Source organism: Molossus molossus, unplaced genomic scaffold (genome assembly GCF_014108415.1).
Source record: "Molossus molossus isolate mMolMol1 unplaced genomic scaffold, mMolMol1.p scaffold_m16_p_14, whole genome shotgun sequence".
NCBI classification, from domain to species: Eukaryota; Metazoa; Chordata; class Mammalia; order Chiroptera; family Molossidae; genus Molossus; species Molossus molossus.
Window position 1 is genome coordinate 16,335,890 of NW_023425349.1, and position 26,987 is coordinate 16,362,876.

At 52.5% G+C, this 26,987-nt stretch overlaps 1 protein-coding gene across 3 annotated transcripts in view; it reads left to right on the plus strand.

Moving 5' to 3' along the window:
• ASTN2 (astrotactin 2) overlaps positions 1-26,987 on the plus strand; it is an 855,221-nt gene that overhangs the window by 152,642 nt on the left and 675,592 nt on the right. The gene's annotated exons all lie outside the window — the stretch shown is intronic.

Here is a 26,987-nt window from a genome sequence, read left to right on the forward strand (position 1 = left end):
GGCATTTCAGAGGAAGCCTTCTGGTCCAGCCTGGACATGGAAGTCCCTGCCTGGGAAGCAGGCCGAGGAGAAGTCCAGCGCTCTGAGGACATGTCTCGCAGCACAGGGGAGGCTGCTACAGCAGCTTCCACAAAGCAGTGTTGGCACTGAGTGAGGGCAGTTAATGAGCTGATTCTCCAGGGAAAGGGGGAGAGCAGAGGAGGCGGCGGTGGCGTTCTCTGGAGAGAATAAGACCTTGAGGGGCCTTGAGCGGAGGTCTCAATAGACTGGGACAAGGAAAGCAGATGGGACGGTGGCGAAAGTGCTGGCCTGCTAGCTCAGAGACCTGGGCTCTGGCTCCTTCTCGTCCCTTCCAGCAATGCAGCTTGAGCAGGGCCTTCAGTAACTTGGGGTAAAAGAAGGAAAGATTAGGTAGGTGGTTTTTAAATCATGTTCCTTGGGATTTTAGGGATCAGTGGCTTGCTTCTGGGACCAGGGGACGCTGAGGAAGGGAACATATTCCCTACTCTTATAGGAACTTTTCTTTTATAGGTGTTGTGTGCTGGATTTTGAGTATAACATTTCATTTGAACGAAGGGTTCTGCCACAAAATGAAGTTTGGAAACCTCTGGCCAAAATGACCATAAGTGGCTTTCCAGTTCGGACAGCCTGTGGAGAGAGCTCGGGTGAAACGAAGCTTTCCATGTCCAGTGCTTGGCCAGGGAAGGAGGAGGAGGAGCTGTGGGGGGGCGTGGGGAAGGGAAGGGGCGGGGAGAAGCTGCTGTCCCTCTCTGCCACCGAGATTTAAGACTGGGAGGAACACATTTCCCATGAACGCTTTCTTTCTCCCTTCCCTTCCCGGATTTTATTGCCTTTTTCCTCCTCCTTTTTTCTCTCTGACTAGCTACTTGAAGAACTAGATAGTGCTTCAGCAGCTGTGGATTATTAAGCCATAACTTCATTAAGCTTTGTTCTTTTCTCTCTTACAACTGTGACTTATAGATGTTGGCCATGAAAACGGATGTTGTAAATACTCGTTGAAAAGTTTATTGGAGCCTGGCCAGTGTGGCTCAGTGGGTTGAGCATCGTCCCATGCACCAGGAGGTCACAGTTTAATTTCTGGTTAGGGCACATGCCCAGGTTACAGGCTGGTCCCCAGTAGGGACTGAGTAAGAGGCAGCTGATCGATGTTCCTCTCTCATCGATGTTTCTATTTCTCTCCTTCTTTCTTCCCCTCTCTGAAATTCTATCTATCTATCTATCTATCTATCTATCTATCTATCTATCTATCTATCTATCTATCTAAAGAGAAAAGTTTACTGGAGACTTGGCTGATTAGCTCAGTTGGTTAAAGCATTGTCCCAATATGCTAAGGTTCCGGGTTTGAGCCCCAGTCAGAGCACATACAGGAGTTAACCAATGAATGCATAATAAGTGGAGCAACAAATCAATCTCTCTCTCTTGCAAGAAAAATCAGTAAATAATAATATTTTAAAAATAAATAAAATAGAAGTGTTTTGGGAAGTGAGATTCATCACATACCAGAGGTAGATGGACCACAGAGAACTTCTGGTTTAATCCACTCATTATACAGATGGGAAAACTGAGGCCTGTGGAGGGAAAAGAGCTGTCCAAAGTCACACCTCCAACAGCCTGATAGTGCAGTCAGCCGAGGTTCAGTCCGTGAATGGGGGGACAAAACCCGGAATGAGTCAAAGAGGACGGGTGTGTTGCTGACCTTGAATTTCAGTGCGCATTGTTGACAATGTGTTTTACATGTCTCCTACTTTTCCCATGTGCCTGTGTGGGGGTCTGTGGGACATGCCACCTCTGTGCTCTTCGATCAAATTCATGACTGTGGAAACTACAGAAACTACACACACTCTGCTCCTGTCTCTAGAAAAGTACAATCAACATCGACCTTATTTTGTTGAATGTTCAAGATCACTGGACAAGGGCAGAGGGGCCAGTCCAGTTACTGAACACACCTGTTCATGCCGTCCCCTGCTTGAAAATTTCCCTCAGCTCCGAGGAAGGAGCCATCCTGGGCCAGAGCCCTGATTTCTTCGTTCTACATCCATTAGAAACCCAGACTGATCCAGGGCTGTGTCCAGGACAATTTACCCCAGACCCAAGACACTTGTGCATTGCTCTTCTTGCCTTTAAATTTGCCTATCTTCTCGTCCATACAGATCAACAAAAAGAAAATGAGTAATCAGGGAGCTTAAGGGAGAAACTACCTCACCCCTTCACCTACACTTGAAACTCCCCACGGAAAGAGGACAAGGAGCCACCACACAGTGGAAAAATGACTTCATTTAGACATCCCCTCACTCTTGGCCAGTGTACTTCCATAATGGGACAGAGGGGAAGGGATTTCCCTTCCATAAGATACACTAAAGTGGAGGCAGAGGAAGGACCAGAGCCCGGAACCCTCCAGCCCAGGTGCTTTTCCTGAACCATAGTTTCACTGCTTGGCCACTCACTCACTGTTGCCCTTGGACCAGTCTCCCTCCCAAACCCTTCACCGCTGTTTCCTGCAAACTGTAGAGTCTAATTACCCTGTATCTGAGATCCTCTCCAGCTATAAAAGAGTGTGTGTGAGTGTGTGTGAGTGTGTGTGTGTGTATTTCTTAATGCAACAGTGTTCTCAAGTTAAAATATTACCCTTTCATCCATCATCCATCTATCATCCATCCATCCATCCATCCATTATCTATCCATTCATCATCCATCCATCCATCCATCCATCCATCCATCATCTATCCATCCATCCATCACCCATCCATCACCCATCCATCCATCCATCATCCATCCATCACCCATCCATCTATCATTCATCCATCCATCACCCATCCATCTATCATTCATCCATCCATCCATCTATCTATATTTTATTCAGTATCTACTAAATATTAGGCATCGTCCTAGGTACAATAGTATTTAAGCCAGAGTCTCTGTTCTCATGAAGCTTAAACTCTAGCAGGCACTTTAGATCCAAACAAAATTAGAATGACCTTAACAGGCAAGAAACGAAAACTTATTTCTTGTGAATCTGGTTAGAAAGCACTCTTTTCAGAAGTATCCTGTTTGTTCTGTGGGAACACTGCCACATATATTCATAAATGGTCCTAATAGTGACCTCTGTGGAGTCAGCAGGATTGGAGAGAGCTTTTCGTTTTACTGACAAAGGAACCAAGTTCTAAAAGGAGGCAGTCATTTTCCGTAGGTTCCAACACGCAATTAAATCTTTGCAAAAGAGGAATAAACATAAATTGCCAGATTTTTTGTTTTTTTTGTTTGTTTGTTTGTTTTTTGGTCCAGGACCAGATGATGGGATGAGAGAGAGGAACCTTTGCTACCAACCTTTGGGACCAAGATTACACAATATGGCTCTGTCTGCATCTGTCGTCATTGGGCAGGGGCTCTTCTGAGCCGCAGGGCCACCTCTGGTCACGGTACAGGGACCTGGCGGTAACTGGAAGAGGAGACTTGGGTTAGCCCCAAGACCCCAGCTCCGGGCAGGGCTGCATCTCTTCCCCCTTTCTGGCCTCAGGTCCTGAATTTGCATGATAGTGATGGTGCTTCTCTGCCCACGTAAAGGGGGTGCTGGGTGCCCAGTGAGACTCAGCAAGTTCCCTGAGCGTGACCCATACAAGGCGTCCTGTCCCTCCACTCCTGGGACATAGTGAGCGCTCGGGATTGTTTGCTGGACATGGGTCAGGATTAGGCCACAGATGAGTGAAGGGGAAGGACACAAGCCCTGCTCCATCCCAGGAACTGTACTCGGTGTCTTTTACATATTTTTCCTCTGAACCCCCCCATCACCCTGCGAAGTAGCTGCTGCTGTCCCCTACTACACCTGCAGGGACTGCCAACCAGAGAGGTCAAATAACTTACGTATCCCACTTTGTGGGGAGAGACCCGAACTGGGATCAGAACCCGCGTCTGGGCTTTCCCTTCGCTCCCTGTGTCTCCAGCAGTGAAGGAGAGTGTCGGGCGGGTCTGTGTCCCACAGCCAGGGGAGCAGGCTGAGCGGTGTGGTGGGTGGTCTCCTCGGGGGGCCTCGCCATAAGGGGGTGAGCCATTAATCCTTGCTCCTTTGGGCTTTATCTTTACAAGTTTCCCATTAGACACTATCTCCTCACATTAATTAACATCCCTTTCTGATTCCCTCTTATTTGTCTCTCCAGTTTTCTTTCTGTTATTCCCTTCCAGAACTCTGAGTGCTCTCCCTTGCCATTGCTTTGCCTCTTTGCCTGCTTCCAGAATGTTCTTTTGACTGGTAAATCTAACCTGGTTGTTTTCCTATTCAAAATCCCTCCCAAGGTAGACTCCATGTACCTCTGCTTACGCCGGAAGTTCCCTCAGGATCAGGTTTAAACCCCCCCACCCCCGAGTCCCTGCCCACTGTCCTCGACCCCAGCACTCAGCCCTGTGGGGGCACCTGCCATGTGGTAATCTCGGCTTCGCCACCTGCTCACCTCCCCCAGCCCCCGATGGGGAGGGCTTGCTGAACTCACCTGCCTCCGAGCCGTCTCTGCAGCGCCTGGCTCATACTAGATGCTCAGTAACTGCAGTGAGTTCAGTGAAGACATGCATCAGATGCCCCGTTCTCCTTCCCCTCTGACCTCTTCCCCAGAACCGAGGGATCGGGGATGGGAGTTCTCAAGCTGCTGTCTGTCTGGGAGAGACGCCAGCAGGACCCTGAAGGGACGGACGCTCTCACGGCATTTCGCAGATCACAGGCCTTTCCCCCGCATCGACTGTGTCTGATGTCACAGCCATCTGTGGGTCCAGTGGTGACTTTCATTCCACTTCACAGAGGTGGGCACCGAGACTCAAAGGGGCCGCGTGGTTTTTCCGGGGCCACCAAACTCGGGTGCCACGGTGCCAGGACTTCCGCCCCGCATGGTTTCTGCTGCCCTGGACCTTGGTGTCTGCCTTCATGAAGACACGGGTCCTAACCACAGTGAACGCGGGAAGGAGAAGCCGGGGCGATGACTGGTGACGTGCTGAGCCTGTGTGCAGCTCTTGGAAGAATTCAAATACTTTCCGTTCCTTCCAGGACTTTTTATCATACCTACTTCCTCACATTCATATATCAATTTCGACATCTGCAACGTGATTTTTTTTTTATCTTCACCCGAGGACCTTTTTCCATTTTTTTGTTCAAATAGAGCGGGAGGGAGAGAGAGGAAGAGAGAGAGAGAGAGAAACATCGACGTGAAAGGGACACATGGAGTGGCTGCCACCCACACGACCAACTAGGGCCGGGGACAAACTGCAACCGAGGTACGTGCCCTTAGTGGGAACCGAACCCGGGTCTCTCCGGACCACAGGCCGACGCTCTAACCGCTGAGCCAAACCAGCCAGGGCTGCAATGTGATTTTTTAAAATCCCAGTTCCATTTGCCTCATATTCGACTCAGTGGAATGGGCAAACTCTTGTTTATTTTGCCTCCACGGTGCCACACCATGCCAGGCTCCAAGGGTATAATTGTGAGCAGTCAGACGTGGCCGCTGCCCTCCCGGAGCTTAGAGGGGTCGGATCGTGCATGCGCAGTTGTAGTAGGTGCAATGATGTTGTTATATGGGTTATGTTAGGGTGCCAGAAACACAGCACTCTGGGTAGCACAGGGAGCCCAAGGCAAGGGCGGCTGGCGGAGGTTTTCCAGAAGAAGACAGATACCTAAAGAATAGGAAGAGGTTAACCAGGTGGGGAAGTGTCCTGGGCAGATGCCAGGAGGCAGACGTAAGAGAGCCCCCGGGTTAACAAAGCCCTGTTCGCCAGAGCCGAGGTGTGGACGCGACCTGAATGTCTGTTGGCGGATGACACCCGCGTAAGAAATCCTACTATATGCAACATCATGGTTGAACCTCGGGGACAATATGCTCAGTGAATAAGGCAGACGCAGAAGGGCAAATCCCGCCTGATTCCACCTCTCTGCAGTGTCTTAGATAGTCAGACTCATGGGAGCAGAGAGTGGAGTGGTGGCTACCAGGTGGGCAGAGGAGCAACGGCAGTTACGACTCAATGGTACCAATTTTCTGTTACGCAAAACGCGCGAGTCCTGGGATCTGCTGGTCAGCATAGTGCCTGTCGTTAACGGCGTGTGTGGCACTGGGCACTTGAACATTCGTTAGGGAGGTAGATCAAGTGTTGGGTTCTTACCTCAAATGAAAATGACTGTGCGTAATTCAGATGAATACACTGAAGGCCGTGGAAGGGAGTGGACCAGCCTGCGTCACCCAGGGGATTCGGGGTGTTGTGCCACCACTGTGGAGACCTCACTCTCGCCCCTGATGCCGCCCCCGGGCCGCACTGCGGGCCTGGCAGGAAGCAGCAGGGTGTGCTGGAGGAAGAGCCTGTAACTGAAGCCATGACGAGACCCAGCTGCCCAGATCCCAGAGCCCCTGAGCCACATCCCACTGCCACCGTGCAACCCGGGCCGCCTCTGCTGTCTTGCATCCAAGAGGACGTGCGGTGGCATTCAGATGGCAGGCTTATTGGCCTGTTATATATGCATCCACCCAATATTCTGACTAATCAGCCTTCCGATGAGGGCAGGATTAATCGGTTGCAGCCCTCGCACTGGGCACATCTAATTGAAATGGATGCATTCTCCTTTCAGAAGGGACAGCTGATCCATTGCCGTTCACAGAGAGCGTGGCCTGGCCCATGGATTTTGCTGTCAGGGCCATTCTGAGGGAGGCCACGCAGGAGGGACGAGCCCTTTCCTCATCTCTGTCGGGGCTTTAGCTGCCTGCTGGTACCCCGCCGTCAGCTCGCTGTGTCCGCCTTCCCCACAGCACTGGGCACTGCTTGAGGGCAGGTCTGTGTCGGTGCGCATCAGCTCTGGCTCCTTGTCACAAGAAGGCCAAGAAAACTGTGCCTGAGACATGATGAGATTTATTTTTCTCTCATAAAAACAAGTCTGATGATAGGACAGCTAGGGCTGGTGTTTGCAAGGACTTAGCCCTTCTTTCCTCCCTCTCTCCCTCTCTCCCTCCTCACCTCTCCTTCCTCCCTCCATTTCTCCCTCCCTCCCTCCCTCCCTCCCTCCCTTCCTTCCTTCCTTCCTTCCTTCCTTCCTTCCTTCCTTCCTTCCTTCCTCCCTTTTCCTTTCCTCTCTTTTTCCCTCCCTTCTTCCTCCCTTCCTTCCTCCCTTCTCCCTTTCTCCCTCCCTTCCTTTCTTTTCTTCCTTTTCTTTGGTTTCTGTCACCCTGAGGTGTGGCATCTACCCTCGCGGTCCAAGAGGACTGCAGGAAAGGCAGCCCTCACACCTGAGTTCCCAGCAGCAGGGAGGGAGGACTGGAAAGGGGAACGCAGCACACGGGCACACCTCCAGCTGAGCGGCTCCCTCTGTGGATCCTTTTGGGAAATCACAACACTTGTTTTTCATGGACCAGTATCTAGTCCCCTGCCTCAGATGCAGCCATTAGTTGGAAGTGTCCCCTTTAAATAAATCAGGGTCTGTTACCAAGGAAGAACATGGAAATGCATGTTGGGTGGGTACCTCGAGGTCTTTGACAGACTGTCGGGGTTCCTTGCATATCATGGGCAGGGTGGAAAATCTGGTGTCAGACAAACCTTGGTACACATGCTGGCTCTGCTGTTTACTAGCTGTGTAGCTTGGGCAAGCTTCGTTTATGTATTTTAGCGCGTTTTCTTTATTATGGTAATCGTCGCACTGAGTTTATAAGGTGGTTGTGAGGACTGGGTGCGTGAATTCTATTCAGGTGCTGCTTAGCAGGGCCTCCGACACACCGAGACGTCAGAAATGCCCATATAGCTTTAGGATTGTTAATGGCTGTCACGATCGTTGCAGGAACACAGAGAGGGATGCTGTGTGCTGTTCTGGAGGATTCAGGGTCTGGAGTGAGAAAACCTGAGCTTGAGACCCCAGTGATGCCCTGTGGTCTCTGGCCGGTCACATGACTTATCTGAGACTCACTCTCATTTCTGGGAAATAGGGATAATGAAATCTACACTCGGTTGTGAGAATCGAGGAATTTCTTTCCAACGCACAACAGAATGTCATTATTGAGGTGGTGTTTTGTAGTGAGAACACCACGCTGGGGGGAGTCAGACAATTCACTTCCACACCCCAGCTCCGCCACCTTTTAGATATGTGAGTTTGGCCATAGGGCGTCACCTTGCTGAGCCTTAGTTTCTTTATTAGTAAAAAAAGGAGTAACATAAGTTTCCTGGCAGATTACTTGAACAAACTGAAGGAAAGCATCTTGGCGAATACAAAGTGCCTGAAAAATAGAAGACGCCCTGGCTGGGTTGGCTCAGTGGTTAGAGCGTTGGCCTGTGGACCGAAGAGTGGTGGGCTCAGTTTCCGGTCAAGGGCACGTACCTCGGTTGCAGGGTTTTTATTTATTTATTTATTTATTTATTTTTTATCCTCACCTGAGGACATTTTTTCATTTTTTGTTCAGATAGAGTGGGAGGGAGAGAGAGGAAGAGAGAGAGAGAGAGAGAAACATCGACGTGAAGGGACACATCGAGTGGCTGCCACCCGCACGACCAACCAGGACCGGAGACAAACTGCAACCGAGGTACGTGCCCTTAGCGGGAACCGAACCCAGGTCTCTCTGGACCGCAGGCTGACGCTCCAACCGCTGAGCCAAACCGGCCAGGGCTCGGTTGCAGGTTTGATCCCCAGCCCTGCTTGGGGTTATGTGGGAGGCAACCAGTCGATCTCTGTCTCTCTGTCTCTGTCTCTGTCTCTCTCTCTCTCTCTCCATTTCTCCCTACCTTCCACTCTAACTAAAAACCAATGTAAAAAATACCCTCAGTGAGCTCGGGTGAGGATTAATAAACAAACAAAAAGTGATAAAAGACTAAATAAATGACCGTGATGGTTGTGCTGAGGATGATGATGATGGTGACAATGACCACGATGCTGAGGAGGGCAGATCACTCAGTATTTATGGAAGGAATGAGTAAATGCAAGAATGAATGAGTCAGTGAGCAAACTGAAGCCTGGAGCAGTGCCCCCCTCTTCAGAGCCACACAGACGGGGACACAAAGGGCTGAGTCCCCGTGGGATCTGGACACCGCCTTTGCCCTGGCAGCCTCGGCCTCGGGTGGCAGGATGCACACCCCAGCAGGGACCCCGCAGCGTGTGCAGCCTTGAGGGGCTCCCTTATGGAAGTCTTAGCATGTCCCTGGGAGAGCAGGTTCCCCAGCCAAACGTCGTCCTCAGTCATCCGGAGGCCCACTCACCTCCTGTTGAGAATCACCTCCTGGCCGTGGTTGGCTGCATCTGTGACTCCTGGCCACCGGTTGGTTATGCCTGTCGCTGGGCGGGGGCCCATGACGTGTTCATTACACAGATGATAACATTCCTTATGAGTCTCTGCTCTAACAAGAGGTGATAAAACATGTGTACCTCCTGCCCTCCCGTCTCTGTTCCGTTTCCGCGTTGTGCTTCCTTTTCCAGACTGGCCTTCGCTAGGCCCGTCAAGTACTGAGCACCCCGAGCTCGTTTGGTAGAGAGAGAAACTCAATGCCTCCCGCCAGCAGAGTGTCAAAGGAGTGCCGGGTGCGGACGGATTCGGAGGCTGCAGGCTTGAGGTGGACACGTGCCAAGTTTCAGTGCTGCAATGCCCAGGGAGGCGCAGGGGGTGGCGGCTGAGTCCCGGGGAGCCATGCCAGGGGGAAACCCTCTCTAAGAGGATTTATCATCATGCGCAGCCAGAGTTAGCGCCAGATGAAAACAAGCCAGCTGGACCCTGCAGCACAGAGGTTGTGAGCTGGGACCCGAGACCATAGCGAGGCCGTAGGTAAGGCTCACTGTGTCCACAGTCGGGCCACACAGTTTTTAAAAAATGTGGTGGCCCAAAATTTGAAAATCAGATTTCAGATGAAAATATAGATTGTGGTCCAGCTGGCGTGGCTCAGTGGTTGAGCTTTGATTCACCAAGAGGTCGCCGGTTCGATTCCCCGTCAGGGCACGTGCCCAAGTTGTGGGCCCGATCCCCAGCGAGGGGCATGCTGGAGGCGGCCAATCGATGTTCTCTCTCATCGATGTTTCTATCTCTCTCCCTTCCTCTCTCTCTAAAATCAATAAAGGAAAAAAATATTTTAAAAAAAGAAAATATAGATTGTGTGTGTGTGTGAAAATTACATGCTCTGTCTATAATGGGTCCACATTCCCGATGGCAAGAATTAGCTGGATTCCCATAGCAAACACCCCTTTAGAGAGACCACGTGTGCCCTCGTTTGCCACAGTCCCCACCACTCCTTATTGTCCCTTCTATTATATCCTGCTCACTTCCCTGTTTATGTCCTCTGAGGACAGTGTGTGCAGGCTTCTTCTGCACGTTTGTATCACTGCTTGAAGTGAGAGAAGTGTCAACATCACCTCTAGCTGGAGGGAAACCGGATGGACCCTCTGTCTTAGTGGTTCTCCACCTTCCTAACGCCGCGACCCTTTAATACAGTTCCTCGTGTTGTGCTGACCCCCAACCATAAAATTATTTTCGTTGCTACTTCATCACTGTAATTTTGCCACTGTTATGAATCGCCATCGGAAATATGTGTTTATTTCACAGGGCGACCCCTGTGAAAGGGTCGTTCCACCCGCCAAGGGGTCGCGACCCATAGGTGGAGAACCAACCGCTGCTTTAGAAGCTGCTCCTGGCTTGTAGAAGTGCAGTTGTCAGGGCTCCTTCTAGCTGACAACGTACTCACACGAGTCCGTTCGAAAGAGCTACGGTGTCAGCTCTGAAAAGCATCAAACGTACACCTTCACCTCCGTGGAGTTTGTTTGTTGGGCTCAGGTCCCTTCAGGGCTGAGGGTCCCACTGGCTTTGAATGGCCCCAGGCTCAGAACCAGCAGCTGGCACAGAGACGGCTGTCCGTTCCTCCCTCTCATCTTGACTTGCTCTTTGATGTGGACAAAGGGAAAGCCCGGAGAGGCTCCGGTGGAGAGGAGAGTTCTGGCTGGGGCTCGGGCAGTCGGAGAGCAGATTGGAGCCGGACAATGTGCAGAAGCCCAGGGTGGGGAGAACGTGGCGTGGGGTGTGGCGAGGGGCCGCCTGGGAGGCAGAGAGCCTGGGTTGGATATTGTCCAGCCCTTGATGTGTCCAGTGAGCTTGGGCAAAACCCTTCCTTTTCTGAGCTTTGCAACCCCATTTGCAGAAGGGGTTGGGTTGGGTAAGCTCTAGAAACCCCTTGGAGATCCTCCTGGAGAAGGACTGGGCCACGGGGCTGGAGAAAGAGGCAGATGGGGGGCAACGCTGTGAAAATGTTTATCCGAGGGCACTAGCGGCTGCTCCGAATGCACAGCAACCGCACTGAACTGTTCTCCTTGCCCGGCCTCTGCTCTCAGGCTCTGCGGTGCACCCCAACCTCACGCTCTCCTCTCCCCTCCCACTCTGCTCTGGCCATAGCAACCTCCTGTGCTGGGGCCACTCCGTGCGGGAGCCACCGCGGGCACTGCTTCAGCCTGTAGTGGCCTTCCTTTATCCTGGCAGAGCCCCACTTTTCTGGGCTGAGTTCCTCCTCCTGAAACCTGCCCTGCCCCCTTCCATCATCACACACACCAGCACACGGTGACGGCTTCAAATCCCAGCTCTGCCACCTACCAAGAGCATCGACAGTCTGGGAAGATGGCAGGGCCAGCACCCCAGAGTCCCAATTCATTCCGCCAGGTCGCTGGACCTTCCCCTTCACCAGTGGCCCCTCTCCGTCACTAGGGTGACCACAGGCTGGTTCCGGCTCCTCTCTGAGTCCCAACCTTTGCACCCAGAAGAGGAGGACGAACATACTGTTTTATGTCGTGGCGGGAGGATGCATGAGGTGTCCGGTGCTTAGTGAACACACATCCCGTGTTTTCTTTAAGCACAGAGACAGGGCGGCATTCGATTTGACTCCCGCTCACAGCCCTGCCTGAGTTCCGCACATCGAACGAGCACTGGTCTGGGAGTCTGTGACTTCAGTCTGGGCCTCGCTCCCTTGTTAGCCGGGAAGCTTAACTTCGGTGAGCCTGTTTTGCCTTCTAAGAAAAGGAAAGCCTTCTACCTGGTTGCAGGCAGCTGCTTCTGCGTTATTCCCAGGCGCATGATGGGAGTGAGGTGCGCTAGGATGTCTCTTGAAACAGGAGACAACACTATGCAAGTGTCATTATTATTCCTGACACTGACAGTTCTTTCCTCCAGAGGCAGCCCAGAGCCACTTGCTGCCTCCACAACAGTGGCCCAGATGTTGGCAACATCTGTCCGCTCCGCTGGCCTTTTCCAGAGAGAGAGGAAAGGAAGGGACAAGGAAGGATCATATTCTGGAAGTGTGGGAACAGGCTTCACTCCCTCCTCCTGCTGCCCCGCCCCTCTGGGAATCCCCTGCGGGGGAGGGGTTCCTTCTCCCTCCTCTCAGTGCATCAAGTCCCCACCCAGAGCCTGGCAGGTAAGGAGCTGAGGGAACACTGGATGCCTTGGTTGTGGGGACTCATGGGGCTGCCTTTGCCCCTGGGTGATGCTGTCAGCCAAGGATGGCAGGGCCTCTGGGTTACCCAAGTGGGCATATGAGGAGCCAGAGATTCAAGAATCCTGATTCTGCTCCTGCTTTGCTGTGCGGCCTTGGGCAAGGCTGATGCGAGCTCCATCTCTCTTGGTTTTTAGGCTGTTTAAGTGGAGAATCTTTGGTGATTATGGAACATCTCAGGGCTGGGAAAGACTGGAGGAAGTTGAAGATCTGCATGTGAATGGAGCCTCATTCTGTTTGTTTGTTTTTCCTGGGAGAGTGGCAGCTTGGCAACTGGGAGATTGGGAGTGTTTTTGCCTTGCTGCTGGGTGCCAAGAACTCCACTCACAGGAGCTCATTTAATCTGCAGGGCAACTCTCAGAGGTGGGCACCGGACCCCTGTGGATTAATCCCTAATGATTAAACTGAGAATCAGAGATGAGAATTCACAGTTTACTGTCTTCAGTCCCACAGCTAGTCAGAGAAAGACTCCTTCAAAATTCCTTCCAGGCTTCCATGCCGCCCAGAAGTAATGAGGTTGTCATCGCGGGAGGAGGTCCTGGAGGAGATTCAGCCACAGGCAGGCTGCAGAGCCCAGCCGAGGAGCCCGTGGCCTTGAGTTCATAGACTCATGGAGATGGTCGCGCTTGGAGGACCTGCACTGTCCCCTCTTGTAGACGGGGAAACTGAGACTCTGATAGGGAAAGGACTTGACCACTGTTACTCCTGGAATCAGACAGACCTAGGTTTGAACTCTGTCTCTGTCACCCACACCCGGCATCTCTCTGTCCCTCAGTGAGTGCTGCAGAGGGAGCCCAGCCCTGCCCCATGGCCAGACATGTGGCTGGACCAGGGGACCTGAGCGCCTACACCGGAGCCTGGGTGGATGAGTGTCTGCCCCTCCTTCCTGCACTGTATGGGGTGGGGGTGGGGGTGGGGGTGGGGCTCCCTGGGCACACAACTGTATCCACAGGTGTTGGAGGGAGGAGGCCCTTGGCACCATCACCTCCTGCCAGACTCCCTCCATTCCCGATGGGTGCACACGCCCACAGAGAGGGAAAATGACCAGGACACAGCCTGGCACAGAGGCAGAACTCGGCCTTCAGAATTATTTGGCTTCATTGACCAGCCCTTCTCCTAACAATCTTGAGCAAATTACCTAATCTCTCAGTGGCTCAAGGTCTTGATCTGTGACAAGGCGATAGTAATAGAACTTACTTTACAAACTTGCAAAGATGAATTAGTGTAATAGGGGTAAGGTTGGCCAGGCAAATGGTGTCTCCTTCCCTCCATGGCTCCAGGCATTGCTGTGCATTCTAGAATCTGAGATCAGCCTCTGAATGAAAGTCAGATGCACTCTCTGTTTTGTTTGCATTTCTTGGCTTACTTTCCTTATTATAATAGTGAACATTTATGTAGCACTTACAGGTGCCATACTTGGGGCTTGAGGTGTATTAACTCACCTTATTCTCACAACATACCTACAAGGTACACTGTATGCGTTTCACAGGAAAGGATACTGAGGCAGAGAGGTTGCCCCTTCAGTGGGATCCGTGGAAAAGCGGGGAGTCAGGTCTACGAGCCAGAGCTCAACATGCTATGTTGGATCTCAGCGGCTGTCCTCCATCCATCCATCATCCAGCCTTTACTACCGTTAGGCGTTGCTTCAGGCACCAAAGAGGCAGAGCAGCGAGCGGACAGCACCCTGCCCTCATGGAGCAGAGGTCCAGTCCACAGTGGGAGTCTCATGTCAGAGTCGGCCCCCCGCCAGACCCCAGGGCTTGCCCTGAGCGCCTTTTCCTTTGTCCATGAGCTTTTATGGATAAATCTCCAACCAACCAACCAGCAGCCTGGAGTTTCTTCCGCCGCCTGCCCACTGACACCTTCTGTCGAGCTCCCTCCCTCCATCCCTCCACTGAAGGCTGGCTCTCTATGGGCTGACTCGGTGCCTCAGCACTTCCATTGTAGGGCTCCCATCTGGGTAATGATGGAGGCAGGCTGTCCCGGGAGCCATCAGCAGCGGGGCAGGCCTGGAAGGGGATTCCCCGTAGAGCCTTTGGAAGGAAGCATGGTCTTGCTGGCACCTTGACTTTAGACGTCTGACCTCTTGAACTAGAAGAGAATGCATTTCTGTAATTTGAAGCCACCTAGCCTGTGGCCCTTTTGATGGCAGCCTAGGAAACCAACAAGCCCTGCTTTCTAGGAAACTAACAAGCCCAGCTTCTTAGGAAACTAACAAACCCAGCTTCCTAGGACACTAACATGCCCAGCTTTCTAGGAAACTAACATGCTCAGCTTCCTAGGAGACTAACATGCCCAGCTTTCTAGGAAACTAACAAACCCAGCTTCCTAGGACACTAACAGGCCCAGCTTTCTAGGACACTAACATGCCCAGCTTTCTAGGAAACTAACATGCTCAGCTTCCTAGGAGACTAACAGGCCCAGCTTCCTTGGAGGCCCAGGATCAAGATGACATTCAGCGCAGCTGGTGTGGCTCAGTGGTTGAGCATCAACCCATGCACCAAGAGGTCTCCGGTTTGATTCCCGGTCAGGGCACATGCCCAGGTTGTGGGCCCGGTCCCCAGTGGAGGGCATGCAGGAGGTGGCCATCGATGTTCTCTCTCATAGATGTTTCTACCTCTCTCTCCTCCCTTCCTCTCTCTCTAAAATCAATAGAGAAAAAAAGAAGACATTCAGAAACCAGGACTGCCTCTAGGGCCATCTCTACCCGACCGCCACCTGCTTTTTCAGGACATTCTGGTTGGTTTGAGGACTCTGAAGGGGCAGGGACCCAGGTCGCGGTTCTTGTGTGAGGTCCGTCCCCTCACCAGGATGGGGGGAGGTGGCTGAATGACATGGGCCTAAGCTCACCTGTGTCTAATTCTGAACTCTAGACAGTTCCTGGTCTCTCCGAGACCTGATCCTTGCAGCCTAGGGCTCTAGTAGCCCCCGTCTTCATGCGTGGCTGGTTTGGGGGACCTGCCGCTGACTCCTGTAGGCTGTGATGTCTTGGAAGCCAGCTGGGGTGCATCTGAAGGTGGGCCTTGGAAGGGTGGAGATGCAGAATCTTAGGGGGGAGGGGAAGCAGGATGTGGAGAGCCTTCCTGGGGTAGCCCTGCTTCTGGCAGCGAGGTCTCTAGGAACAGGTTTTGAGGTGTCTGGCACTCATGGTGGGGGCAGGGGAGGTTATCAGTGTTACAGTTGGGATGCTCCTGAACAAGGACAGAAAGAATCACCCAGCACCTTCTCCTTCCTACGGCCTGTGCTCCGGGGCTGTCTGCAATGTTGGCTGGGGGGGAGGGCATCTCCCAGGGAAGAAGGGTTACTAAGGGTAAGGCAGTCGGTGCTGGGCAGTTCCTTCCTAACTTGGGATACTCGGGAGATGCTGATTCTGTGTTTTTAAAATTCAGAGACAGTGGATCGGGAAGGTGAAAAGGAAGGACCAACCCTACCACTCAGCTGACAGTGTGGCAGGGACCCTGAGCAGCTCCTGCATCGTGTCCCTGCCTTTGGGCAGGCGTCCGTCTGTCCTCTCTCTTTCCCCTTTGCTGTGCCCCTAGTAACTAACTTTCCTGTGGTCTTCCCATTCAGGCCGGTAGGGGAGACCCCCAGGCCCTCGCGGCTGCCTTTAAGACCATTGCAGCTCCATCACCGGGGTGTTGAGTGTTTTGCTTGTTTGTTTGTTTGTTGTTGTTGTTGTTGTTTTTCTTGCTGGGAAATGGCAGCAAAACGGGGCCTTTTAGAGACCCCTGTTGTGAAGAAGCGTGATGGACAGATGAGGGAGGCATTGGAAACATCCAGAAGCTCTGGGTGTGCAGCTTTGCTTTCTGAGACTTCAGTTATTCTGCCCCAGTGACCCTGGTGTTTGGTTTCTTCCTCCCTTTTCGCCGCTTCTTGTACTAAGCAGTCAGGGGTGTCCGTCACTGCATAACACACCAAGTTCTTTCCTCAACATGGTTCTCACAGGGGTTTTGGAGAAGAGATGCCTGTGTCATGATGTTTTGGAGGTGGGGCAGCTGGGGCGTGGAAAGGGAGGTGGCTGGCCCAAGCCAATCAGAGGTGGTCGGGATCCGAACGCAAATACAGTGTTCTCCCAGCGGGGTCACAGAGCCTGCGTTCGCCGAAGGCTCGTTATTTCTGTCCAGACGTGGGAGTAGGGACAGAGAAGAGACAGAGTGTCATTGTCGTTTCCGTGATGTTGGGCATGGAGACTTGGGACTGACATCACCTCACCTATCTGCTTTCTGGTTCAGTATCTCATGAATATTTACAAGTAAATAAATGACAAGATTTTGAGTTCAGACCACCCTCCCCACTGTGCCCTAAAAGCAGGGAGAAGTAACCAGAAAGTTGTCTAATTTGCCTCTTAGAACCCATTTTCCTTCTCCGGCCCCAGGACACAACTGAGGGCAATGTTTCATATATTTTTAAACCAAGTATCTTCCAGTCTTTTAACACTGGGACAGGACACAAAGATTATTCAACCCCAGTCTTTGCCCTTTCGGGGCTATGAGGCCATTTGGGGGAGATATATTCATTCATTTATCCATCCATCCATCCATCCATCCATCCATCCATCCATCCATCCATATCCATCCATCCAAACTAAGCACTGTGTTCTTTTGTTGCCATAGAGTAATAAACAAAACAAAGGTCCCACCTATGGAAGTTCTCTTTTATCAGAGGCATAAACAGAGTTATCTCATTAATGTAAAACATACCAGCAGGGGGAGGGAATCACTACAAAGAAAGTTAAAGCAAGGAGAAGAAATAAGGTCCTGTGATGGAGCTGATGGTGCAGTCACTGTCCCAACGCGGGCAAGGGAAGTCTTCCTCATGAGGCTCTGTCTTCGTGGTAGACCAGCACTCCCAGGTCCACCCCACCCCAAACTTCCATTCCCCACCCCTGAGATCCACAAAAGCCAGCTCACTTGAGAAGCCCCGTGCTCACCGGAAAGTTATTGTGCACGTAGTAGGTCCTGGCTCTCGATGGCCGCCAGCATCCTCTCGAGACTTCGCCTTCCCTTCTATCTCAGAAGGCTGAGCTGTTACCCGGCCACTAACCAGCTTTGCAACATTAGGCAAAGTCACCTCTTGGAAGCTGACTTTTCTTGTCTTTTAAGGATGCCTTACTTGCCCTGGCCGGTTTGGCTCTGCGGTTAGAGCGTCGGCCTGCGGTCCAGAGAGACCCGGGTTCGGTTCCCGCTAAGGGCACATACCTTGGTTGCAGTTTGTCCCCGGCCCTGGTCGGTCGTGCGGGTGGCAGCCACTCGATGTGTTCCTTTCACGTCGATGTTTCTCTCTCTCTCTCTGTTCCTCTCTCTCCCTCCCACTCTACTTGAACAAAAAATGGAAAAATGTCCTCGGGTGAGGATAAAAAAAAAAAAATTAAAAAAAAAAAAAGGATGCCTTACTCATGTGGCTTTTATGGCCACCTCCTTTAAAAAGTATACATGAGGCCCTGAGTGTTCTACACGCTTCTTTAGCTTACAAGGGGCCGGGGCCGAGACTAGGGCGTGCACTTTCTGATTTCTCTCTCAGTGTGTTTTTCTCTGCCAGAATTTTTTTTTCTTTGCAGTTCTCACCCGAGGATATTTTTTTCCATTGCTTTTTAGAAAGAGTGGGGGCGGGGATATCAATGTGAGAGAGACCCATCCATTGGTTGCCTCCCTCACAGACCCTGACCTGTGTCAGGAATTGAACCTGCAACCCAGGGACATGCCCTTGACCAGGAATCAAACCCACGACCCTTCAGTGCACGGACCGATGCTCTAACTGCTGAGCCGCCCGGGGCTCTGCCAGGATTCTTATTTTCTTTTAAATAATTTTTCTTTATTGGTTTTAGAGAGGAAGGGAGATTTCTGTTCCCAAATTCAGACAGAAGGTTTGGCACAGGGTCAAGGCATCACAATTAAGCCAGTTACTACCCTGCATTGAATAGTTTCTGTAGATCAAGAACTGCATTATATTTTACATACGTCATCTTATCTAATCCTCGCAGCAGCCCTCTTTGGTGAATGGTATTATTCCCAGGGCAGACCTGTGCAAATTGAGCCTCCCGGGGAGAATTTTCACATCTCCAGGTGGCCGGGAAGAACTTGAAATCAGTCTGTCTGCTTCCAGGCATGCCCTAACCTGGCAAACGAATGAATCGAGTGAATGAGTGTAAGGCTGTTCCCTGGTCACCTGGGTTCACCTGTTTATCTTCATGACTCAAAGCAGGGGAGGAAAATCAGTCCTGTCAGAGGTGCTTTCTCCTAGCCTCTCCATTCATGCATCCACCCTTCAGAGTGGGATCCAGAACAGACTGGAGAGGCCCCGAGGCTCGGGAGCAGGACGGATTTGTGCTACGCGGGCGGGCACCCGAGTGGTCTCCAGCTCACACAGGTGGAGCACTGCCAAGCAGACGCAGGCACGTTTCAGCCACCTGCCTTCCGGGAGCCACTGATTCATTCCTTCCTTCAGCAAGCTATTGAGGCTCCACAGTACACCTGTACCATTCAAGTGTGTTTAGAAGTAAATGAAAGGCCCCCTCTCCCTGCACGGCCTCAGTGTAGACAGGCAGTAAGTGCATGCGGGGGGCTGACCTGCCAGACACTGGGCTACCTCTCAGCTCCGCAGAGCTGGTTAGGGTGCCCTCCAGGGGCCTCGGGTGACGGGAGGGCAGTTGGCAGACAGAAGCATGAATGACCGGGAGGCCTGACAGGTGGTTTCCTAACCCAGCCAGGGAGAGAGCAGGTTTTAGGTAGGTTTGCTGAGAGCTCACGACCCAGGAGCTGAGGTTTACAGGACTAGACCAAGAAGCGAGGGGAGGGCATTTCCGGACGAGTGAGCAGCCGGGGCAGAAGCACAGGGGATGCGGGAGGTGGTGTGAGGGACACAGGACATTTAACTGCTGTACGTGAGTGCGAACACGGCTGGAACCCTAGGCGGGGTGTCCTAAGCGTGTGTATCTGTATTTCATCGGCTCCGAAGCGCTTTCACTAGATTACTGGAGCTGGAGTGGTTAAAAACATCCAGTCTCCCCTGCCCACCCCAGGAGGGGAAGGGGCGTGGTCAGGTTGGAGAACAGCCGGCCTGAACCTGACAGTGAAGCTGGGAAGCTGTACACAGAATATCTTACACCACAGTGGAGGGATCTGGTGGCCTTACCACTACTCTGTCTATAATTTTTCAGGAAACAAGTCTTATATCCATGAGGATGCGAATGTCTTCTGGATTCCATGAGTTGTAAGCCACTAGGCTAAATGTGTTCTAAAACGCAGTCTCCTTTAATCCAGCTTAAATTCCCTCAGTTTGGTCTTAGGAACCCAATTTGCAGATGCAAAAACCAAGGAAACTCAAGTGAGGTCTCCAAAGACACACAACCGAAATGTGGTACAGCCACGACTCGAATCCCATGTCTGCCTGGCTCATGGACCACCTCTGCCGTCTCAGTGTTCATTAGCTTTCTCCTCAGTACATCACTCCGGGATCCAGAATGCTCTCCCAGGATTTGGCCCCCAGGACCTGACCGACAGATGACTAAGGAACCTTGATCTGGGTGGGGAATGAATATGTTCCAAAGAACCAGTGCGTTTTCACTTTATTCCCTTGGCATTATCTTGGGAAATAAAATAGTGTCTCTAATAGGTACATTATAAGTAGATGATTACTTTAAAAGAAAAATGTTTCATGTTCTATAATGGGACCTACTTAAATAGGTCACCCTGTGTCTGTCTAGAGGCACACAGATGATGATAGATAAATATAGCTAACCATAGACACAAAGATAGGTGTGAGTATATTTTTATACACGTGACTATATGCATGCATATATAACATACCTGCAGATCTTTATCTCCTGCCCTACATGTGTGTTCACACATGTAGACCTGTCTCTTCATTTATGATATGCTAGGGGCTTTCATAACCTTGTGGGAGCTCACTCAGGAAAACAATTAACAAAGCGGTAGACTCCTTTCTAGCGCCCTGACAGAATCCACACCTCAGCATCACTGCTGGCCGGCCCCTCCTTGCTCCCCCTTGCCCACCAGTCTAACACCGAGTCTTCTCATCCTGGGGTGCATATTTTATTTCTACTCCATTATCTAACACCCCACTTCACCTGCCCCATCTCAAGTGTCACCATCCCTCTCTGTACTGGGGCACTTGGGGCCAGATTGTTCTCTGTGATACGTGTCTATCCTGTGCATGGAGGATGCTTATAGATTCCTGCGTCTCTACCCACTCAATGCCTTCGCCTTAGTTTGACAACCAAAATGTCTTTATCACCAAAGGTCTCCTGGGGGGGGGGGCAAAATTGTCCCCAGATAAGAACTGCTGTCCTACACTATTGACAGCTGCCTCATCCGGCTCCCTGTCTCCAGTCTCCACCACACATCCAGTGTGATCTTGACACCCTGTTGCTTAAAAGAAAATCTCTGAACCCTCGGTGCCTGAGGATCAGGCATGCCTTATGCGATGTAGCTCCGACCCGTGTGGTCGTCATCTTCTCCTGCAGCTCCCTCAGGGCCCAGTGTGCATTTCCACGCCCTGAGAGAGGAAGCCTCGTGTTGCCTGGAAACTGCCAGGCCTCGCCCCCTAGTTTTGCCACCTCGTTGCATGCTCTCAAGGAAGCTTACCTTCTGAGCCTCCACTTTGTCCTCTGTGCAATGGGCGCAATCGAACCAGTAAGGGAGCCAGGCCGGGAGCATCGGAGGCTCTATTACAAAGTAGAAAAATGCTGAAATTCCTTAAGTGAGGGTCGAGATGAGTCCCTGTGGGAGTTCAGAGGGCAGAGGTCCCTTCTGGCCGAGCCTGGAGAGGGGAGATCCCCGAGGAGTTTGCCTGGAGACGCGACTGAAGTCCGCTGTGCAGGGAGCGGGTGTTTGGACATGCGGGTGGAGTGAGGAATGGCCAGGAGGGCAGCTTTGCAGGCAGAAGACACTCAGCACCGTGCCTGCTGGGGAGTCGGCGCTCGGTACGGGTGGCAGCATGGGTGGGTGAAGCACACGTTTTGAGAAGGGAAGCTCAAAAGCATGAGTTTTAAGACTAGTTATCCACACCGTGAAGCCTGGTTGACAAGAACTGCGAAACTGCAGGACTGTACCCAGCCGGTGTGGCTCAGTGGCTGAGCGTCGACCCATGCCCCAAGAGGTCGCCAGTTCGATTCCCGGGCAGGGCACATGCCCAGGTTGTGGGCCCGATCCTCAGTGGGAGGCATGCAGGAGGCAGCAAATCGATGTTCTTTCTCATTGATGTTTCTCTCTCTCCCTCTCCCTTCTTCTCTCTCGAAAAATCAATAAAAAAAAAAGAAAGAACTGCAGGACTGGCAGCTTAGTCAGTGGGAAAGGGCGATTCCCAGCTGAGCCTGAGCTCTGGTCGGGGAGTCCACTGAGAACAGTGGTTAATAACAGTCTTAAAACGGTCACAATGAGAGGCGGTGGTGACCAGACTTAGACCGGCCGTAGGCTGGAGAGAAAGAGAAGGTGGTAGATTTCTCAGCAGCCTGTGGTCGTGGAGGGGTTTGGGGAGCTATTGGCTCCATATTCTACCTCCAATACTATTGCAGGATGTTCTCTACACTTGTTCAAGTCACTTCTCTCTGTACCTCAGTTTCCTTATCCGTACCCAGTGGCTTAGAGTATTCTCTTAGCAATCTCTCCCGTGTCAACATACGCTGACCCAGAAGGGGTGTGCCCGGAGCGCTGTCCCTCTGCAGATGGCCAGGGGACCCCAGAGGATCAATAGTCCTCAGTTATCCGGGGCCGGCTGTCAGACCAGACCCAAGTGGCGGGAAGAGAAGGACATTACTTGGGAGAATATGCATGTTCACAGCTCTGAGGATTAAAGGCCCGTGTTCTTATCACTGCTGAACAGAGTATTATAAATCCAGCCTTAGAATACCAAATCCCCTTGCAGCTCGGCCGGCGTGAGGGAATATTAAAAAGGCCAGAGACAGAAATAATCAGTTTCCAAATGACACATTGTCAAATAAAGCATTTCTCACACCGTCCCTTTCTCTCCTTTCTCTGGCTCCTTCTTCCAGGCTTGGATTTTTTTTTTTATAACATGCAAAATAGATTAAAATGAGTCCAGGCTGAATGCAGTTCTGACTTTTCAGAAGGCTCTCTCGGTGGGGTGGTTTTGGGGTGTTTTTTATTGTTCACCTCTGTAGTTTTCGGTGTTTGCTACCGTCTGTAAGCAGAGCAGCTGGAGGCTGTCAGCCCGGGATAAAGGCCAAGCGGCCAAGAGGGGCCACGCAGGGTCTGAGCAGGTGCCCTGCGGATGCTCCGGTCAGAGCTGAGGCAGGGACCCTAAGATCCACGTGTCTCTGGCTCAGGAGTTTAGGCTTCTGGGTGTCGATGAAGCACCTTCCCGGGCCAAGCTCTGCCTCTGAGCTGGGTAATTGGTAGGGCACGCGGGAGGATGGTCAAGCAGATGATTGGGTGGAGGGTGTGCAGCCCGGTGACTGACAGCCGTGGGAGCCTGAGAGGAGGGCACAGCCCCACCCTGACTCGAAGAGGCGGAGACACCCGGGAAGGGCTCTCAGAGCTGAGCCGGCTGGGTGAGTGGAGGTGAGCCAGGGAAGGGGACCTCAGTGTGTTGGCTTCCTGGGCTGCCATAGCAAATTCCCACAACTCCGGAGCTTAAAACAACAGAACTTTGTTCTGTCATGGATCCGGAGGCCAGAAGTCCAAAATCAAGATGTCACCGGGTTTATTCATTTGGAGGCTCCGAGGGAAAATCTGCCCATGCCTCCCAGTAGCCTCTGCTGATTGCCTGCAGTCCTTGGTGTCGCTGGGCTTGCAGACGGATCGCTCCCTGCGATCCGTCTTCACATGGCCTCTGGGTATTTGTGCATGTGTCCTTTCTCTTCTCCCAAGGACACCGATCACTGGATGTGGGCCCGCCCGATCCAGTATGACTTCATTTTCACCAGTGACACTGCAAAGATCCCATTTCCTGAGGTCCTGGGTGGCTATGAATTTTGGGGGTCATTCTTCAAACCACCACAGGGCGTGAGTGAGAGAGGCTCCGGGCTGAGGAGGCAGGGGTGGGGACGGGCTCCGCGCATCACACCTTGGCGGATGCTGGTCGCTCAGTGAGGCTCTGGGACAGGGTCTGGTGGGCCCCACATCCAGAAGAATGCCGTCGTGAAGTGCCTTGGGTGCCTGGCTAGGGATGTGGATTTTATTCTGAGGGCTGTAGGGAGCCAGGAAAGGGTTTCAGCAAGGGGGTGTGTGCGTGACGATCTGGTTTGAGACAGAGGAACAGAAAAGCTGACGTCATGAGGCTGGTATTTGTTGACCTCTGTGGTGCCAGACCTTTTCCTGTTCTGTTTAATCCTTAGCATAACCCGTCACGTGGGGAACCATCAGCACATTTTATAGGTGAGCCCGTTGCAGCCCAGAGAGGGAAAATGCCGTAGCAGGGCCCCCAATGCCTGGTCTCCCCATGCACGGCCCTGCCCTGACAGCACCTGTCCGTCCCCTTGTCTGTCTCCTCTGGGGGATCTGAGACTCTCGGTCAGTAACAGAACAAGCGGAGCGAGCTGACCCTGCCCCAGAGAGACTTCCACTAAGGAAGATTCCAGAAGGGACGGGGACACACACTTCTCCCGTCTCTCTCCCACTTTCTGCCCGCAGCATAGTGAAGGCGTCAGACTGGGGAGGTTGCCCTCGTCACCCCGAGTCCTATGCTGCTGGCCATCTCGCAGCAGCTGACCCCTAACCACAGACTGGCATTTTAGTTCTGGAACTTGCTGCCACTTCTCCAACACGGTCCAATTAGCATTTGGCACTGGGTCATCTCCGAAGCCAGCGCGACCTCAGCTTGCCACCCCTGGAGCCTTGTTCTCTTCTGAACGTGCTTTCTGAGAATTCACAGCCTCTCCCTGCAGCCTCTTCCCCCGCCCCGCCGCCCTCCCGGCAGGCCCTGCCGCGGGTTCTCCTCCAGCAGGGCCTGGGCGTGCCTCTGGCGTGTGGGCTCCGTGGCGGGACACTCGTCCTGCTCACCGTGCCAGCGGCACCTCCTGCTTTCCTGTTTGCTCGGCCCTGGTGAGGGAAGCCCACACTGAGGCAGGGCCCAGCTCTGCGGGAATGGAACGGTACAGTAGCCTGGACCAGTCCAGGGGATGCGTGAGTTCCTTTGTGCTCTGAGCTACTCACCTGCTTCCTCGGGATAGGATGTCCCATAGGGCAGAGGTGGCCAGACGCTTCTCTCGCACGCTCTTTGGCATTTTCATGGCGTCCTGCCGTTGGCCAGGGTCGTCAAAGCAGTGTTCAGATTGGACTTGCACACCACGCCCGGTGGGTGGCAGGGAGGAGCGTCAGTGACCTGTTGACCGTCTGCCAGGTGCTCCCCACCCACAGGCTCACTCCTAAACTCCCTCTGTAAGGACGCTTTTGACCCAATTTGATGGATGAGCATATTGTGATTCAGAGAGATCCAGTCCATTGTCCCGTTTGTGTGTGGCAGCATGAGGGTCTGAAGAAGTCTTTCTGATCCCCAGCCTGTACCCCTAGCTGTGCTGTACTATTTCAGGTGTTGCCAAGTCCAGTTGACAGATGTGTAAACTGAGGGGCTGCAGGGGAAGCGGGACACCGGAGAGCACCCAGCGAATAGACACCAGGCTGGTCCAGGGCTGCAGGGGTGACGAGGGAGGCTTTGGGGGTGCAGTGGGTCAGGGAGGGGCCGTAATTGTAGGGGGACTGTTTGATTCGGCCTCTTTTTTCCCAGGTCAGTGTGTTCTGGGATCTGAGCTCAGGTCAAACACCCACAGTCGGGTGTGCAGAGGGGCTGGGGCTGAAGGCTCTGGACCAGGCAGGGCCTGACCCTGAGCACAGTGATGCCCTGGAGCGCGAGAAGATAGAGTGCAGACTCCGTGCCGGAGATGTCCCCAAGGGCAACAGTGAGCCCACGTTAAACTTCTAGGAATAGGCCGCCTCAAGATGTGCCCACTGAATCTGGGATTTAAAATTAATCTTTTTCTTGTCTCTTCTCAGGATTCCCTGTAAGCATGCACCCTAAACCATCTTTCCCCTTACCCCTCCCCTCCCCTTTGGTGTCTGAGCCACTGTGCTGTGAAGGAGCCCATGGCTGTGCAGTTCAGAGCTGGGTTCTGTCCCTGTAATCCCGCATCCTGGCCTTTTGCACCAGTTGGAACGAGGATCAAATCCTGTGTGGCTTCAAGCAAGTTACTTAACCTCTCTGAACCACCTTTTGCAAATCTTATTTATACAATAGAAACCGTAGACCCTGTCACATATGATTGTCTTTACATCTTTAAGGTAAAATAGAATAACATTACGTAATAGTAAGGAGAAGGCCTGCTGTTGTTTTTGCCAAAGGTTCGTGCTCTTCCTGCCTTTTCTCTCTTCACTCCCCCCTCCCCCTTTCTCATCTGTTTCTTTCCTTTCTTATCTTTGATGTAAAAACCTCGACAACTAATACCATGTCACACATGATTTCTGGACACAGGAACAGTATGTTCTATGGAGGGAAAAAGGATTTGTTTTTTAGGACTCCAAAGGTGATATACTATACACAGATTTACACTTTTGACAGGTCACACACAGACGCACACATATAAACACATATTTATAGCTCTGGCTGGTTCGTGTGTCTGGCATCCAGAGAAACCTTTCTGGGGACCTGCAGGAGCTCACGGCCAAGGTCAAGGCAGGGCTGTTGCCTACAGCCCGGCCCCCCGTGCGCTCACTTACCCGCCCACTCCCTAACTGTGGAGGTGTGGAATCCAGCTCAGCCAGGTGAAGGCCTGGCCACAATAACATGGTTTTCCAGAGCCGTCAGCAGAAGAGCCTCCCAGGAGCTCTCAGCAGCGGGCACCTTTCCCCCACCCCAGCGTGCCGTGTTCAGGGTTAGCGTCTGTCCTCCATTAGATGTCGTACGGACAGTTACCAGAGATTGTCCTTGCCTTCAGTGAGATCATGGTCAAGGCAGAGCAACCAGCCACACGGATATGATTGAAAGAACACAGGCTTTAGAGCCAAAAAGGCAAAACCAAACCAAACAAACACGCACAGAAATGAGCCCGAGACCCAGCTCTCTCTCCGCTGATCCCCAGCAGAGCCTGAGTCTGGATTCCTTCATCTGCCTCCGGTGCACCACAGAGGGGGGCCCTTCCCAGCTGAAGGGGTACACAGCGGGGACCCAGCAGGGTCGCCTCCCATCTCCCAGACAAGCACAAGGCAGAACAAAGCAAAGCGGGATAACTGGGAGGGCCCACCCCACCCAGCCCACCCCACCCCACCCCACCCCACCCCACCCCACCCGGCCCACCCGGCCCACCCCCTTGGTGGGAGATGATGTGGTGAATGAGGGGAGGCCTGGGGGCTGCACAGCTCCCACCTCGAGTCCGGGCAGGTGCAGGGGGAAGTGCAGGCTTAGCGGGTACCCCTGCCCTTTAAGGGGGCGCACAGAGCGGGGTGTTTCGTAAATCTCATGAATCGCACAAGATATGTTATAATACAAACAGCATATTCCTATTTAATGTATGGTATGCAGACTCAATCCAATATTTACCC